General features: G+C 37.9%; 2 long non-coding RNA genes across 2 annotated transcripts; one reads left to right on the plus strand and one right to left on the minus strand.

Moving 5' to 3' along the window:
* On the minus strand, positions 1–5,787 carry LOC134312291 (uncharacterized). The gene is made up of 3 exons (XR_010011529.1): positions 5,701–5,787; positions 2,579–2,661; positions 1–392 (listed from the first exon to the last, which is right to left on the minus strand). It is a non-coding gene; the product is annotated as an uncharacterized LOC134312291 (long non-coding RNA).
* Positions 2,056–2,989, plus strand: LOC134312290 (uncharacterized). The gene is made up of 3 exons (XR_010011528.1): positions 2,056–2,198; positions 2,458–2,558; positions 2,841–2,989. It is a non-coding gene; the product is annotated as an uncharacterized LOC134312290 (long non-coding RNA).
* Positions 5,788–14,608: the final 8,821 nt, after the last annotated feature.

Here is a 14,608-nt window from a genome sequence, read left to right on the forward strand (position 1 = left end):
ATACAAGACTTCTAAATTACAAAACCTAAAGAATAGAATGAACAAGAATTAAAGGTATGAAACATTTTACTTGGATTGGATTGCTTGGAGCTAGATTCAAACAGGTTTAGCAGTTTACTTAAACAAGTACGGTTGGGTGGATCGATCCAAATATCGATAGTACTGATACCAACCTTGGTATTAGAATCGGATCGATACTTTAGTTTTACTTCTTCTCAGCTACTGTACATTCACAACGTTTCTCGTTTCATAAGTAGAGAGCATGTAGTGTACAGACTCCGCTCCTCTCCCAGCTAGCAGTGTACTATCGGGCCACATGTGGGTGAGGTGCGGGACATCTGGCGTACTGTCGGACTCGGGTGACGTCATTAGGGCCGAGTCTGGGCCGATATCTGTAAAAAGAGAAGCGGCTGAGTTCTGTATAACCGAACTCGGGCCACGTTCAGCATGAGGTATGTGGCCCACTATAAATATCAGAGACTCGGACCGATACCGGTAACTGTCTGGAAAACGATGGAATAATTTTAAATAAATTAAATTATTATTTTAACTTGTTAAATACCACATAATTATAGGTAGTCTTTGTTAATATTATATATTTTTTTAGATAATTGATATGCTCTAATGACTGAGACATGAACGACAAAAATTATTAGGGGAAATAGTGCAGGTTAATACGGAGACAGAAGAGATTAAATAAGTAATGTTTTAAAGACGACTGGACTGGAATAAACTTTATAATGAATAAACTCTGAATGAGGAACATGAAGGGGTGAAAGTAAGCTGAGGTAAAAACCACCGAAGAAGAAGACGATGAAGATTCCCGCTCTTTTCTCTCACCGCCGTGCGTGAGCTCTCACCCGCCTCAGTGTCCTGCTTCATTCTGTAAGTATTTCAATTTAATCTTATATTTTTGTATATATATATATCACTCAGGTGTAGTTAAAACTGTTAATTATATATACGTTTTTCTATCGAATGCTATAGTAAAATGTAATTGTATTTTTACAATATAAAAATTATTTTTATGCTTACTTTAGCTAGCTAACTAGCTACACTTTTTCTCACATAGCTAACGTTCTTTAATGATAAACGTAGCCCTCATACAATCGCTCTGACATACCTAAGTATTTTAATATTAGTAATGCGCGTTGTTTGGCGTATTTTACAAGCCGATGTGAGTAACTGTGTGTTTGTAAATGGCGCGGCAGGTCTTCGGTAGCAGCCGTTAGCCGCTAGCAGGAGCACTGATAGCTGACAACACAACATATTTGCATATCTGAATACTAATCGCTTTTCGGTGAAATTCACTGATGTTTAAACAAAATGTGTAATTTTCGTGTTTCATCTAACTTAGGCTGCATCCGAAATGGCATACATCGACAGTATGTACTAGATTTAATACAGTACACACTGCTTGGCCGTTAAAGTAGTACGCTCTTTAAGTACGCGAGTATGCAGTATGCATCGAACTTCACACATTCGACCCATCCATGTAATGAAACACACACATTGTGTGTGTGTGTGTGTGTGTGTGTATACGTATGTGTGTGTGTGTGTTTATATATATATCTACATATTACAATATATATATACCGTACCACCGTGCCGTCCTATATATATATATATATATATATATATATATATATATTATAATATAATATATAATATATATATTATAATATGCTATAATATAATATGCACACACACACATACACTAGTGAAGTGAACACAAATGCCTAGAGTGATGAGCAGCCTCCACAGCACCCAGGGAACAATTCGGAGTAAGGTGCCTTGCCCAAGGGCACTTCAGCCGTATCATGACTGGGCTTTACCGGGAATCGAATCAGATCACAATGCCGGTTCCTTAAGCCCATGACTGCCCTAATATCAGGGGTGGGAAGCCTTTTTTGTTCGTATTATGATTGTGTTCTAGTGCTTCTTTTTTTAGATTTCACATCTGATCACTACTTTTATCTTTTTTAAAAGAATTGTAAATTAGCTTACACAATGTCAACTTATTGCTGTTTTGCTTCAGATAAACTATTTTGGCATCATCGGGGGTACAAATGTAAGAGATACGACATGGCGTACTCTTCAGAAGATGATTTCAAATGACCTCGCTAGATCAATGAACTGGAAAGGGGCCAATGGAAAGGTCTCATTCAGCGACTCATGTTTACGAGAAATAGTCAATCGTAAGTACACTGATTAATAATCACATAAAAGACAGTGTCATGTTCAGGAGAAACAAACTACATAACATATTGTAGATCTCAGTTTTCCTGAGGGACAGGTGGGATCTATAGCACTTTCTTACCCAGGGGCCCTTTACTGTCATAATCTGACCATGAGGACTCTCCTAATTTCAAGTACTGTTTTTAAGTGATAGATATTTGCCTAACATGTTATGTTTCTCTATTTTAGAGTCAGTGAGAAAAAATGTTGTGTGCGCAGAAGCCACAGATGTAGCCATTGAGTCAGTGGTAAAAAGATGGCTACATCTGGCTCCAGATAGAGATGGAGGGAGAAAGGAGAGGGCAAGGAGACAAGAGGAGGTAATTTCTGCATTACATACCTCTCTACTATATTTCAAACAGTTGAATGGGTAGCTGATTTGTAGAGGCATGCAGTCGATGTCGATGTATAGTGACCTGTTTTCTTAAACAACAACAAAAAAAAAACATTAAAAAAAAAAATTAAAAAGGGGAAGCTTGCCACCAGTCAAAAGTCAGTGTAGACTTGTGTCTGTACTCTCACTGTACAACCACAATTGAATTATAGATTAGATGAGATTTATGTCCATTAGAAAACTGATTCACTGCTCCTGCATTTTACAGCTCCAGTGAAAGACTAGAAGAACTGGTAAGATATGGAAGATACGGCCTGATGTGGAAGAGGAAATGCAGCTCTACAAACAGGAAAAGTCATTCCATTTGATTCTAATTTACAGCACATGGTAGCGGTCACTAAAAAGGAAATGGTTTAGTCCCCATGGTTTAGTAATCCATTCTCGGTTTATAAACTGTACCCGTTAATTTGTAATCCGTACTCCTGATTTTGTAAAATACCCGTGGATTTGTGAAATGTAATCTCAAATTTAAAATTAGAAACCTTATTTTGTAAACTTTACCCAGGTTTATATATGTTTGTTATAGCATAGCATGCTCTAAGTTTATACTAGTACAGGTTTTTATTATACACACATATGGCTCTGCCCTCATAAATTATAATTAATGTGGAATAAAATCTGTTTTCTACTTAGTAAACATAATATATGTATAATGTGATATCTATCTGTCTGTCTCTATCTATCTATCTCTCCATCTATCTATATATATCTGTCTATATATATCCATCTATCTATATATTTGTCTATCTTATCTCTCTATCTATAGATATCTAACTATTTCTAACTCTGTCTCTATATCTATCTGTCTATCTATATATTTGTCTATATATCTATTTCTATATCTATCTCTAACTCTATCTATCTATCTCGCTATCTATCTAGATATGTATGTCTATATACAGTGTATCACAAAAGTGAGTACACCCCTCACATTTCTGCAAATATTTTATTATATCTTTTCATGGGACAACACTATAGACATGAAACTTGGATATAACTTAGAGTAGTCAGTGTACAACTTGTATAGCAGTGTAGATTTACTGTCTTCTGAAAATAACTCAACACACAGCCATTAATGTCTAAATGGCTGGCAACATAAGTGAGTACACCCCACAGTGAACATGTCCAAATTGTGCCCAAAGTGTCAATATTTTGTGTGACCACCATTATTATCCAGCACTGCCTTAACCCTCCTGGGCATGGAATTCACCAGAGCTGCACAGGTTGCTACTGGAATCCTCTTCCACTCCTCCATGATGACATCACGGAGCTGGTGGATGTTAGACACCTTGAACTCCTCCACCTTCCACTTGAGCATGCGCCACAGGTGCTCATTTGGGTTTAGTCCATCACCTTTACCTTCAGCTTCCTCAGCAAGGCAGTTGTCATCTTGGAGGTTGTGTTTGGGGTCGTTATCCTGTTGGAAAACTGCCATGAGGCCCAGTTTTCGAAGGGAGGGGATCATGCTCTGTTTCAGAATGTCACAGTACATGTTGGAATTCATGTTTCCCTCAATGAACTGCAGCTCCCCAGTGCCAGCAACATTTATGCAGCCCAAGACCATTATGCTACCACCACCATGCTTGACTGTAGGCAAGATACAGTTGTCTTGGTACTTCTCACCAGGGCGCCGCCACACATGCTGGACACCATCTGAGCCAAACAAGTTTATCTTGGTCTCGTCAGACCACAGGGCATTCCAGTAATCCATGTTCTTGGACTGCTTGTTTTCAGCAAACTGTTTGCGGGCTTTCTTGTGCGTCAGCTTCCTTCTGGGATGACGACCATGCAGACCGAGTCGATGCAGTGTGCGGCGTATGGTCTGAGCACTGACAGGCTGACCTCCCACGTCTTCAACCTCTGCAGCAATGCTGGCAGCACTCATGTATCTATTTTTTAAAGCCAACCTCTGGATATGACGCCGAACACGTGGACTCGACTTCTTTGGTCGACCCTGGCGAAGCCTGTTCCGAGTGGAACCTGTCCTGGAAAACCGCTGTATGACCTTGGCCACCATGCTGTAGCTCAGTTTCAGGGTGTTAGCAATCTTCTTATAGCCCAGGCCATCTTTGTGGAGAGCAACAATTCTATTTCTCACATCCTCAGAGAGTTCTTTGCCATGAGGTGCCATGTTGAATATCCAGTGGCCAGTATGAGAGAATTGTACCCAAAACACCAAATTTAACAGCCCTGCTCCCCATTTACACCTGGGACCTTGACACATGACACCAGGGAGGGACAACGACACATTTGGGCACAATTTGGACATGTTCACTGTGGGGTGTACTCACTTATGTTGCCAGCTATTTAGACATTAATGGCTGTGTGTTGAGTTATTTTCATAAGACAGTAAATCTACACTGCTATACAAGTTGTACACTGACTACTCTAAGTTATATCCAAGTTTCATGTCTATAGTGTTGTCCCATGAAAAGATATAATGAAATATTTGCAGAAATGTGAGGGGTGTACTCACTTTTGTGATACACTGTATCTGTCTATATATCTAGATCTATCTCTCTATCTATTTGTATATGTATATATATATATATGTGTGTGTGTATATATATATATATATATATATATATATATATATATGTATATATATTAGGGCTGTCAAACGATGAAAATTTTTAATCGCGATTAATCTCAGAATTTCATATAGTTAATCGCGATTAATCACATTAAAAAAAATCTGTGTAAATGTTATAGAAAACAAGGATTTTTAAGTGAAATGTTACAATTACAATGCTGAACACATTTTATGCTAAATGTACTGATGTTAAAAACTGCTGGGACAAGAGAAAACTGTTTTATTCACTCACATACTAGGCAGTAATACTATCCAGTGGTTTAATGGACGTTTCTACACGAACTGAGTGTGTTTAGACTAGGGTGGCCAGATTCATAGTAACAAAAAGGAGGACATAACACCCCAAAAAGCCGGACATCATATTAGGAACAGGGGGACATGCTACTGCAACACACAGAATGAATCCAGAACCCATATAACAGAGTTTTTGACCAATTTAAGCAAGAATTATATAACAAATGACTGTTTTACTCACTAAATGTTGTGTCTTTTCATATTTAGGTCCGTTCATCGCTGCCTCAAAAGTTTACTTTTTGGCATTTTCACCGCGTTCCTGATCATGTTTACAAAACAGAGAGGGCGGGCGAAATTCAACCACCCAATCACAGACTAGCATTTAGAGGGCGGACCTTCTCCGATTGGCCAGTGGTAGCGCTGTAAGCAGTGAAATGAGGCTGTTAAACCAATGAAATACAAAGCATTTGTTTCGACATGTACCTGAGCCAATGGTAAATAATATTGATCAAAAATGAAACCAGTTCACTCCAAAAGGAGGATTTTTAAGTGTCCGTCCTAGCGTTACGTGAATGGAGGACTGGCAGCTTCTTTATTATGTCGTAGTGTCGTAGCATTACTACGACACTACGACGCTCGGTAACATTATGTGGCAAGTCCGACATTAAAACGTTTGTTCTACCAGTCAAGTCTCAACATGAACTAGAATTTGCGTTAACGGCACTATTTTTTATAATCGCGTTAAATTGAGAATGCGTTAATGCGTTATTATCGCGTTAACTTCGACAGCCCTAATATATATATATATGTATATGTATATACTGTATATGTATATGTATATATATATGTATATATATGTGTGTATATATATATATATATATATATATATATATATATATATATACAGGTATATATACATATAAATATATATATATCATGATTTAGGTTTGTGTATACTGCAGTTGCCATTTTTTTATAGAGACATTGTATTGTAATGTATGTAAATCGTTATTTAATAAAAGCAGTCATTTTCCATGTAACCTGATTCTGTTTTCTGAGCGAAGGATTGGCAGACAGGGTGGGATAGGATGGGGGGGATACTGGTAATAAGCCGAAACTGGGCCGAGTCAGGTACTTACGGCATACATCTGGCTCAAACTAGGCCGTATTATGGCTTGCCGGTCGAGGGCCGACTCATTTGAGCCGTATCTCAGCCGTAACACTCGGCCGAGTCCGGGCCGAGTTATTCCCAGACTCGGGCCATAAATATCGGGCCGCGCTGCGGCCGTGATTCACAACCGAGACAACACCGACTCGGCGCGCCGGCATCGGGCCGACTGGTTTTTTCCGGCATGCGCGATTCGGGCCGCTTGTGGGCCGATACAATTTTGCTAGCTGGGCTCATATCCAGGGTTGCCAGATTGCAACGGTGGTTTTCAGCCAAAAACCTTTTCAAAATCCGCCAAAATGCATGAAAAACCGCCCAAAACAACATAGGATAAGCAGATGTGTTTAGCATTTCAAAAATAATAAACCAGTTAAACCACCATGACCTACAAACTAATATCTTAAAATGTACAGATCAGTTATTATAAATTATAAAGGACAAATTATTTTTGCTTGCATGTCTTTGAAGTAGCCTACCAAGTTACAATGTCAGTGTTACAGTACTTGCAGTACGCCTTATGCCTTTGCTCGGCGATCGAAACTCGGCTCTCAATCGCTATATGAGAACTACTCAACAACTCGATCCAAGCAGCAACCGAAGAGAGATTTCTAGCTTGTCAAATACCTGGATATGAGTCAGCCGACTGGCAATGAGTGCTATGTCGAACAGCCAATGAGAACGCAAGATACGGTGTGAGGGGAAACGCAGGGGAGGAGTGTAAAAAGGTGGGACGGGGCATAATATAGTTTATATCAGAATACATTGGCACACACACACACACACAAGTTTTACAGTATTTCTGACCTTATCGTTCTCTACAAAACATAACACCAACGTTGCATTGCAAAAAATATTTATTAACCTCCAACTCACTATAGAACAATCCATGCTGTTCACGTAGCCCAAATCCACTCATTTATTTTTTCTCCTTGTTTTTACGCTGCACATCAGCGCACAAACTTTGATCGCTCGCTACTTGTTGACGTGCATTTTTGGACGTTGTATCATTAAACCTTTTGTCACTTTTGTCACAAGAGATCCAGTTGTGTAGTGTAAACTGTGTAGTGACCTGACGACCTGGAAAGTCGTGTAGTGTGAACTTGGCATTACAATCATCTGTAGCAGGTGATATCCAATGCTTTAATTCAGGGTCACTTTCCCATTCCTTTCGGTAATTTCTTTTGTATTTTTCACACTTTGGCATTGTGAGTGCTAAACAAGCCAAAACCGTTAGCCTAGAAATGAGTCCAAAAAAGCCTAGCCTATGCCGTTGCTGTCTAACATATGAATGAATCACTGTATTGATGGGCATGGCAACGGTGTCTTTTGGACTGGAAAGAATAACCTGTCAATCAAACTTTTGACAACGGGTTGGATGTGGTGGGAGAAGATTTTTCCATCCGCCAAAGTGTTTTCCCCACCAATTTTCAACAAAATCTATGACGGCGAAGTTTTGATTTTGAGAATAAAGTCGTATAAGTTTCGATTTCGAGATTAAAGTCAAAATATTATGAGAATAAAGTTAAAATTATTTCGAGATTAAGGTCAAAATATTATGAGAATAAAGTTGAAATTATTTCGAGATTAAAGTCGAAATGATTATGAGAATAAAGTCAAAATATTATAATAAGCTTGCGTGCCGATCCAGGTACTGAGAACCGTGCTTCTCTGAAAGTATAACAAATCATGAACATCCCTCATTTTAACACAAGCAGGTTGCTATGGCCATAATATTTCGATTTTATCTTGTAATTATATTGACTTTAATCTCGTAATTATATTGACTTTAATCTCGTAATTATTTCGACTTTAATCTCATAATCATTTTGAATTTAATCTCGAAATCGAAACTTATACGACTTTATTCTCGAAATTGTTTGGACTTTATTCTCGAAATCAAAACTTAAAAAAATATTTTTCTTTAAAGTCGCCCTAATACGCCGTCGTAGAAAACCGCCCAATCTGGCAACACTGCTCACACATCTTACATTCTCACCTGGCTCCTCCCCTCCTGCTCTGCCACTGTTTTGTGACTGAGCGGCACTGAGAGACCCATGTAGCAGTGAGTGAGTGAGAGAGAGAATAGAATACTTTTTGAATACTTTGCACATACAGAAATAGGAGCAATTTTATTGAAATTATGGTGTAAATTATATGTACGTAAAGTACGAACGCACTTTACGCAAATTCACGAACGACCCTACAACGTAGGTCAGGTTCGTGAATCGGAGCATGCGTAGTGAGGCTTTCATTCTGCGTTTGTGTTTTGATGAATAAGTGCGCTTTTCTTTTGACTTTGTGCTTATAAATGTAAACAGATTTGTATCTGTTATTAAATTTATATGAACAAGGACACATATATTCGGCAACTTTAAAATTTTACATATTTATTCACCCGGCAAGCACAACTACGTGGTATGAGTTAGTTAGCCGCTTGGTGGTGATACGCCATGATAGTAACGATTTACCTCAGAAGTGATGAGAAAGTAAAGCACCCTAATGAGAGCAGCTACAATATTAATATGATATAGTTATATTTCAATCACTGCAATTAGCATAGCAGCTAACACTGGCGACTGAGCTAACAAGTACCGGTGTTGAGCTTGGATAATAACTCATAGCTGTAATGTCCTTCGTATACAGTGGGACCAAAAAGTATTTAGTCAGCCACTGATTGTGCAAGTTCTCCTACTTAGAAAGATGAGAGAGGTCTGTAATTTTCATCATAGGTACACTTCAACTATGAGAGACAAAATGAGAAAAAAAAAAATCCAGGAAATCACATTGTAGGATTTTTTAAAAAATTATTTGTAAATTATGGTGGAAAATAAGTATTTGGTCACCCACAAACAAGCAAGATTTCTGGCTCTCACAGACCTGTAACTTCTTCTTTAAGAAGCTCTTCTGTCCTCCACTCGTTACCTGTATTAATGGCACCTGTTTGACCTCGTTATCTGTATAAAAGACACCTGTCCACAGCCTCAAACAGTCAGACTCCAAACTCAACCATGGCCAAGACCAAAGAGCTGTCGAAGGACACCAGGAAGAAAATTGTAGACCTGCACCAGGCTGGGAAGAGTGAATCTACAATAGGCAAGCAGGTTGGTGTGAATAAATCAACTGTGGGAGCAACTGTAAGAAAATGGAAGACATACAAGACCACTGATAATCTCCCTCGATCTGGGGCCCCACGCAAGATCTCATCCCGTGGGGTCAAAATGATCATGGGAACGGTGAGCAAAAATCCCAGAACTACACGGAGGGACCTGATGAATGACCTGCAGAGAGCTGGGACCAAAGTAACAAAAGCTACCATCAGTAACACACTACGCCGAGAGGGACTCAAATCCTGCAGTGTCAGGCGTGTCCCCCTGCTTAAGCCAGTACATGTCCAGGCCCGTCTGAAGTTTGCCAGAGAGCATATGGATGATCCAGAAGAGGATTGGGAGAATATCATGTGGTCAGATGAAACCAAAATGGAAGTTTTTGGTAAAAACTCAACTCGTCGTGTTTGGAGGAAGAAGAAGAACCCAAGAACACCATACCTACTGTGAAGCATGGGGGTGGAAACATCATGCTTTGGGGCTGTTTTTCTGCAAAGAGGACAGGACGACTGATCCGTGTTAAGGGAAGAATGAACGGGGCCATGTATCGTGAGATTTTAAGCCAAAACCTCCTTCCATCAGTGAGAGCATTGAAGATGGAACGTGGCTGGGTCTTCCAGCATGACAATGATCCCAAACACACCGCTCGGGCAACGAAGGAGTGGCTCCGTAAAAAGCATTTCAAGGTCCTGGAGTGGCCTAGCCAGTCTCCAGACCTCAACCCCATAGAAAATTTGTGGAGTCCGTGTTGCCCAGCGACAGCCCCAAAACATCACTGCTCTAGAGGAGATCTGCATGGAGGAATGGGCCAAAATACCAGCTACAGTGTGTGCAAACCTGGTGAAGACTTACAGGAAACGTTTGACCTCTGTCATTGCCAACAAAGGTTATGTTACAAAGTATTGAGTTGAACTTTTGTTATTGACCAAATACTTATTTTCCACCATAATTTACAAATAAATTCTTTAAAAATCCTACAATGTGATTTCCTGGATTTTTTTTCTCATTTTGTCTCTCATAGTTGAAGTGTACCTATGATGAAAATTACAGACCTCTCTCATCTTTCTAAGTAGGAGAACTTGCACAATCAGTGGCTGACTAAATACTTTTTGGCCCCACTGTAGTTAGTGTACTGCACACAGTGCACAAATCTTTACTGTATATCTTTCATATTAATAATAGTGATGATGTATACATTATTTGGGTTTAGCCAGTATCTCAGCTGTGAACTAGAAGGCTAGGCTAAGTATTGACACATTCACACGGCTGTTCTAACCTTATTACTGGGGGTGTGCAAATAGATCCAAATATTGATAGTATTGATTCGTCAGTTTTACTTTTTCCCCGCTACATTTAGAACGTTTCTCTAATTTCATAAGAAAGTAGAGACCATAGCTGCGTCATCCACATTGTTTCATGTTTATTTACACTTCTTTATATAGTAAACCTCCCCGGAAAACGAGCTAACCTGAGCTAGCAACTGGAAGTTTTTTTTTTATTTATAGTAACAGTATGCAGTAAACATTACAGTACACTTGATATATATTAATAGTGATGGCAAACCGAACTATTCTGAAGTACTGACGCTTTCCTCCTAACTGTATCGAAAAAAGGTTCATTTCGCGAAGCTTCATAACACTGTACATTAGCGGCATCTGGTGGCCAAAACCTCAAAGTGCTTTGTGTATCTAGTGGACAAGGGATCCTTTTTTACAGCTTTTAAAACTGTTCCAGTACATTAAAAAACATGACATTTGATGTTTAAATAAAAGCAACTGATAAAACTAAATTGTTTGTTGTGCATGTCTTCAAAATGTCATTGCTGAGGTGTACATACATTCATGGTTTGGCAGAATACTTTGATGGCTGAATAATGTAATAGTATTCTATTACAAGATATTAAACAGTAATATATTCTGAATAAATATAGAATACACTCAGAACACATCTTGATAAGGCACACTTGAAAAACTATACTATACAGGATTTGCTGCTTTTGAATCTTTCCCTGAAGCAGTCACATGGTTGTGTGACAAAATGCAGCTTTGGACATATTACCAAAAATATGCTTTAACATTAATACAACAATAACCAGTGTATGTTCAACAATTAAAAATAAAAATATCAAAGAAAATTACAAGAGGAATTACAAATCATTTAAGAAATCTTTTTCCAGTAACATAACATATAAAATAAAAAAGACAATAAAAAAAAAACCCTCCTTAGAAATGTGTTATTTTTTTTTATATAACTCTAAAATACTTTAAGACAGTTAACAATCAACATAATTTCTTGTTTAAAGAGGGGGTCAAGGAATTTACTGTTTGCAAATACGTATTCAAATCTAAATTTATAAAAGAAATTAACTTTTTAGCATTTTTGGTTTTATGAATATAATATTTAGCTAGTAATATAATTAGGTTAATGATATAAGATTCAATTGGCTGAAAGAGAGGGTTTTATATATATATAGGGTCAAATATATACAAAATATATTGGCTTTTAATTGGAATGTCTTTACCATTCTTTTACCCAAATCCCAGAACACATACACCCAAAAAGAAAAGGTGTAGACACAATTAAAGAATAAGTGATCGATCGACTCACTGAAGCTTTTACAAAAGTCACACCGATCAGAGATGGTAATAAATCCACTTAATCTAGAATTAACTGGGTAACATATGTGAAGTATAGCAACTGGACAAGTTACCTCAGCAAAGATCCATATGATGGTGCAGAAACATTCTGACACAAAACGGTTCATTTGGTCAAATTTCCGTTTATTATCAAAACTGTCATAAATAATGAGTACAAATGATTATTTTCATATATGGAACTGCAATTAATGATTTCATTTAAATATAAATAAGCAATATTATAATACGCATTGAAATTAATGATGTGAATCCTTAGTCGGTTTAGTGATACGGTAGTTGTCAGTCACGTGTGTTTAGTGTCCGTTACGTCACTAATGCGCTATTGTGGCTGTATCAGCAAAGATCAGCATTACTTTTTACTCTTTTGTATCAGTGAAAGCTGGAGAAACAGACACGAAAAGAAAGGAAACCACACAGAGACAAACTCAGCAAGGATGCCAGGGACCGTTATTCTGGATAAATGATCATCTGTTAATATTGATAAGCTAAGTTGGTTGCGAGGGGGCGGAACCATGCTTGTAGCGGTAAATGTTTGTATTATTCATGCTGCTTATTTTGCACAAATAGTACTTAGTTTTTTATGTGTCTACTTACAAGTACAAATTAAGTACATAGAAATTTTACAGAACTGTACTTGATTACTGTTTTGATTTGTTCACACTCAAAAACAACGGTTCTTTAGTCGAGACGAGAGTTCATTTGCATGCTTGAAGGCTTCTTTGCACTGTAAAAATGGGTCTTGAATGCGAAAATACGCCCGATCTGTTTGTGCAATCAGACTGAGAAATAAAAAGTGAGTAGTTGCAGAGGAAATGTTGCCACGAAGTGTATTCGTCCGTTGTATAATTTGATTAAGTAAAGGATTTTACTAGAAAAGTGCATTATACCAGTCTGGCAGAAATCACACCGATGTTCACAGCATATAAACCTATAAATGCATACAATATGCAGTCCTAAATAATGTCAGAAAAAGAAATGATGCAAACCACATTTAATGTTTGTCCATGGTTTTGTGTCCTTGGTGCCACTTTTAAAGCTAGCAGAAGTGTATATTTATCTCCCTGAAACTTTATCTTAGATCTAATGAATATTTTTTTAAGTTCTTCTTTCATTTCTGACAGAAGAGTGTAAGTTTGTGAATACTTTGCTTTGCACATACAGAAATATGGGCAATTTTAATGGAAATTATAATGTAAATTATGTGTACGTAAAGTACGAACGCACTTTGCGCTAAAAACGTAGGTCAGGTTCGTGATATAGTGATATGATCAGTTAGTAAATAAATTTTATATAAACAGTATACAGTATATTCTTTTTTCCAAACGCAGAGCCTCTCTTAGATACCGCTGCTGCTTAATATCGACATCTTGTGGATATCAGCCGTATGTACAGCATTCCACTTATTGTGTTATATTTCTGTACATTTATATAGACAAATCTGTCACATTTGCGTGACAAATTTATTTCATTAACTGTAAATAAGTAAAAAAAAAGATTAATTCATTAAGAAAAAGTATTTTATTGTGCGGTTTTTCCACATTCTAGTCAACATAGCGCTAAATAAGATATCTGCGCATGCGCACTTCAAAACTACAGCATTTGACTCGTTTTTAATTATTTTACCGGCACAATGAGTTCACTGAGAGGTTCGATTAAATCTGATAATTACATCTTACCGTCTGCACCTAATATAATTCCTGTTGGCAAACAGCTTCAGAGAACTTCACCATCTAAAACCCCAAACAGTAAAACCGGACACCTATCAGATGAAGGAACACCAGAGGAACATGCCCACCTCGCTCCTCCTGCTCTGCTGTGTTTTGTTGTGGTACCGTCACGTGACTGAGCAGCACTGAGAGACCAAACTCATGTAGCAGTGAGTGAGAGGAGCGCTGTGTGGAGATATTTCCAGAAAAGTACAATGTAAGGAATAAATTATGTTTTGTTATTGTAACCAAGCGTCTCAATTGTTTACTGACTTGATAAAAAAAGAAATAAACTGTTCATGTACAAGCCATAGACCACTGAAGTCATGCGTCATTCTGTAATCCTCGTTATGCCCATATTTGGAGACCCGGGTCTAAGCCTGATTTTCAATGGCAAAAATGAATGGGGTTTTCAAAAAAATCGGCTCTAACGCATCCTGTGCTAAATAAACATGTTCAGAACCCTATAAGTTTTGTCCTATGTACATCTTTCTCCTGTACTTCACTGGATCCT

This window comes from Trichomycterus rosablanca, chromosome 4 (assembly GCF_030014385.1).
Source record: "Trichomycterus rosablanca isolate fTriRos1 chromosome 4, fTriRos1.hap1, whole genome shotgun sequence".
Classification (NCBI taxonomy): Eukaryota; Metazoa; Chordata; class Actinopteri; order Siluriformes; family Trichomycteridae; genus Trichomycterus; species Trichomycterus rosablanca.